General features: G+C 40.3%; 1 long non-coding RNA gene across 1 annotated transcript; it reads left to right on the forward strand.

Annotated features, from left to right (window-relative positions):
• The first annotated feature begins 1,450 nt into the window (after nucleotides 1-1,450).
• On the forward strand, nucleotides 1,451-2,904 carry LOC130209670 (uncharacterized). Its single transcript, XR_008834673.1, has 3 exons — nucleotides 1,451-2,309; nucleotides 2,433-2,471; nucleotides 2,568-2,904. It is a non-coding gene; the product is annotated as an uncharacterized LOC130209670 (long non-coding RNA).
• Nucleotides 2,905-4,713: the final 1,809 nt, after the last annotated feature.

Here is a 4,713-nt window from a genome sequence, read left to right on the forward strand (position 1 = left end):
TATTTCCTTAAATTTTTTCCTTTTGACCCTATATATAAATATACATATATATTTCTATATATATATATATATATATCCATCAATAAATATTATTTTCTTCAATTTTTTTATTTTGACCATATATATATGTATTTAAATATATATAGATTCATATATTTTTAAAATATAAATATGTAGAAATATCTATATCTATATATATATAAATATATGTCTATTTTTTTCTTTCAAATTTTACCTTTTGACCATGTTTATATATATATATATAAATAAAAATTCAATGTTATTTTCTTTCGACACATCTGACTCTGATATATAAATATTTATATACTGTATATATATATATTTTTCCTTCAACATTTTCTTTTTGACCATATATATATATATATATATATAAATAAATCAAAATTCAATGGTCTTTTCTTTCGACATGTCTGAGTTGTATTCACCTTGAAAGAAATGCTCCCATTTCCTCTTAAATGGAGGGGGGGGGGGGTCCTCTTTTCTTTTCCTCTTTTCTAAATTTAATAAGTTTGCAATTCATCATTCCCCCCCGACCCGACCCTGGAAACACACGGCAAAAGAAAAAGCCAGCCTTGGATGTTAATAAGACAGGCTAATCAGCGGTCAGCTATTATTCGAGCGAGAGGTCGCGCTCCCTGCAGAGGAAGTGCACCGCTATCATCAATCTGGTCCCGGAGGGCCCGCATGAGAAAGGAGCCGGAGGTCGTGGGCGGGGTTAAAAGTTTAGTGCACCGTAGGTGCCAAGCGGTGCATTCAATACCTTCACACCCCGACCGCCATCTACATGTCAATGGACCCTACATGTTGACTTGGTATGTTCCACTTCCACAGGGGCCCATTGTAGCTTTGTTGTCCATTTTATCATTTCTTCTTTGTCATCCCCAACTTTCTTTTTTCCTTCCTTCCCTTCCGCTGCAATTTTTGACTAAATTGGATTCAGGAGGAGGAGGAGGAGGAGGAGGAGGGGGGGGTAGAGACACATTGAGTTTGCCAAGTCAGGCAGAACGATCGACAGGAAGCAGGCAGGAAGGAAGACGAGCCTCTCTCCCCCGTGAAGTGCCATTGTGTGTCTGCGTGACTCGAAGCAGCCAGAAGCGGCCGGCGCTCCTCTGACCCACTTTCTCAGAACGCCCCTGAACACGACACCGGTTCACAAGAGGAACCGGTTCCTCTCAAATGGAACCTTGTGCTTTTGTGTGTGTAATAACCCCCCAAAAAAAATCTAAATTTAAAGAAATATACAGTTTTTTATCCCTGTATGTCACCTCAAAAAGGAAAAGATAAGTTTATCTTTACTTTAATAAATTAACAAACAGCCACACATGTTAAAATCCCATTGGTTTCACCACAATCCCGCTCGATGGTGTTTTGAGCCCTCACCGGAGCCTTCCAGGCAGCCGCTGCCTGGAAGGCGCCGACTTCAAAAACTCTGATCCAATCAATGCGCTACCCCCACTTGGAGCGGAGCGCATATTCAAATCCACTTTTTGGAGCGCATTGCATATTCAAACCCGCGCATTTGGAGCCAAACCCACTTGGAGCGCATTTGGAGCGCATTTAACCCACTTGGTTCAACAATTTCAAAGGTACGTAGCTATTTTTGGGCCGGCTAATGTTGTGGTAATGTTATTTCAACCTGCTAGCTAGCAGATAGATTATGCTAATCTTAGCTGTGGTAATGTCATTTCTACCTGCTAGCGAGCTAAATCTGGTTAAAATATTAGGTAACAAAGTAAGATTAATTACTGCAGATTAATCACTGTATTTGAGTGATTGTTAATGGTTAGTGGTTATCTTTCAAATGATGCCTGTGAGGCACTTGACGTTGAGACTGGTTGACTTCCAGGCTGCTTTGGAATAAGGATACCTCTGAGGCAGCCACCAGTTTTTGGATAACTCTGAGGCATCATAGGTCGTGTTGACTGCCAGGCTGCCTAGTCGTTGGTATACAGGTTAACTCACAGGCATCCAGTTGGTTTTAGATACCTGTAAGGCATCTAGACGGACATTAAGAGGGGCTGACTCCCAGGCTGCTTCCTAACACTGGTTAGCTCTCAGGCAGCCAATTAGCTTTGGATGCCTGTGAGGCACTTGATGTTGAGACTGGTTGACTGTAGACTGATATCCCTTAGTTAAATTGTCCTCATGCCTCCTCATACAGATAGGCCTATTGAATAAATCTGCCAGATTATTTTTAACATTGCATATGCCTAACATTATGTGATAATACTAATCACACTCATATTGCCTTTCTCTTTCAGTTCATGAAGAAATGGCGCCCAGGAAGGGTAAGGTTCAACCTAGACCTACTTTAATGACTAAAAAAAAGTCTCTTTCACACACTGACATTTAACAATGACTTCAATAATTCCCCAAAATACTTATTAGTTCCTTGCAATGTCTTTATACAGTAGGATGGAAGCGGAAGGCCCTGCAGGTGTCAAAAGGTGGTAAGTTATTCTTTATCTTGCCATCTGGACTCGAGTACTACAACACTAGTTCATCTCCTCATATAGCAAATTTGGTTACTTCTTGTTACTTTATAGGACCATCTGCAAAGATCGCAATTTTCCACCAGTCACCACTGGTTGGTGGAGCCTCGCCCCCAGCCCCAACCCCATCTAGCCCTGCTGCTCCATCCACCCTTCCTGCCCCATCCGGCCCTGCTGCTCCACCAAGCCCTACTGCCCCATCCCAGCCGGCATTTCAGAATGTCCACAGCCTTTTGAGGACATGCTCAGGGCATCGGAGCAAAAGGTGAAGTGCACAGCTAGGCATAGGTTTCTTCAAGACAGGTTTATATTTTTAGTGGTAGTGTGGTAGTAACAGTGCTGAGACCATTTGTGATGGGATCTGGGAAAACCAGTCACATGGTGAAATTTGACCTTTGGAAGCTGACTTCAAGCTTGTTTCAAATATGTTTTCATTATTTGTCTGTTTCAAATGTTATGATTGCCCAAAGTCAGCTGATCAGTTAGATTTCATGGAATAGAATTTTGACAAAACAACTTTAAAGAGAGGGGTTCTAAATAGACTGGCTGGTTGAATAAAGCACATTTTAACACATTCAATTAATGAAAACAAGTAGATATGTTTAGGGATGATAGACATGTTATAGAATAATAATTGAATCAAAACCCAATTTCACCAAAATACTGAGTTTCGACCTACTAGTATTTTCACTCTAATCTCAAAATGTCCCTTTTCACCATGTGACTGGTTTCCAGAGCCCATCACAGTTTTGGGTTATAGGAACATCTGTTGGGATGGCAGTAAAGACAGAAGGGCTATGTACAGACATTACATGTGTACAATACTGGACTGTATGTAAAGAAGATGAAATCCTAATATTGTTACGAATAATATTGTTGAAACATTGAAACCTTCTTTGAGTGTGACTCAGAAATTATTTTTACAAAGATACCAGATAACGGTGGAGGAGATCAGGAGGAGGACTGCTCCACCTGATTGCAAACTATTCAAAGACAGACCACAACAAGCGGCAGATACAAACTGTCCATCACGACGGGGCATTTAAGCGCAGGCGAAGACAGCGAACCCGTAACTAGTCTTTCCCCAGTTTTCCGACCTGTCCCACACTGCCCCAATAAAATATTTAGATAATATTTATAGTGTATTAAATTCTGCCATCCTTCGTGCTTAGTAAACTAAGCTGTTTGCGTGTGAAATTTTGTTTTTACCATTTTACTGTGTGTATGAGGGTTGTATTTGGCCTTTATTTTCAATAAAGAATATGTCACACCCCATCAGTCATGTCTCTCCTCCATCATGTGTGTGTCCTCTGACGATACATTTAAAAAAAATAATTAATGTAAGTTGGGGTTTCATTAACTTGTAACACTCTACTGGAATAAACCCTTATGTGAAGCTGTAGAAATTAGTGTTGACATAGTGTTACCATGACTATTTGCCTTAATCCACATGCCTAACATGTCGGATCTGTAATTTACACCATGCGATTTCAGGCCCAGCTAGCTAAATTATCAGACTAGTTAAATCAAGATGCCAAGTTCAATACACTTCCAATTCACGACACATACACAGTGATGTAGAACATGAAGATATTTAATTAATGAACACAACAAACAACAAATTGCTAATTGTTAATATTTTCAATGTGTGTCAACACACTTTTAAAATATCCACCACCACCTCTACCATTCCTGGCCCCACAGGTGCGTGAGGAGGTCAAATTGATCATTTGACCTCACCTGGTTGGCGAGGTGCTGGAGCTGTTGTCTGGAGGAAAAGATAAACATAAATTCAGGATAAATAATGTCTATTAAACCTGTCAGAGCCCAGATATAGGATGTGGAATATTGCAAATTACTTGAACTCCGTGGCTCTCCCTGTGGCCACAGTGGGGTCTGATGCCCGCAGCATGGCCACTTCTTTAAATTCGATGCTCCTGGCAGCCAGAGCACCGACGGAGGAGCACAGGTCCTTGGCTTCGCCTTAACAAAAATGGGAAAGACATATCATGACACGAACACAGTATTAAATTCAGATTTGATGCACATACCAATGTGACAATGAAACACTTATTGACACTGGGGTGTAATAGTTTGGAGCTGGCTTTCTGAAGTTCTTTATTGATATAAAGTAGTCTTTAAAGTCTTTAAAGTAGTTATTTATTGATATAAAGTAGTCAACACTACCTATGATGCCTCA

This window comes from Pseudoliparis swirei, chromosome 19 (genome assembly GCF_029220125.1).
Source record: "Pseudoliparis swirei isolate HS2019 ecotype Mariana Trench chromosome 19, NWPU_hadal_v1, whole genome shotgun sequence".
Lineage (NCBI taxonomy): Eukaryota > Metazoa > Chordata > Actinopteri > Perciformes > Liparidae > Pseudoliparis > Pseudoliparis swirei.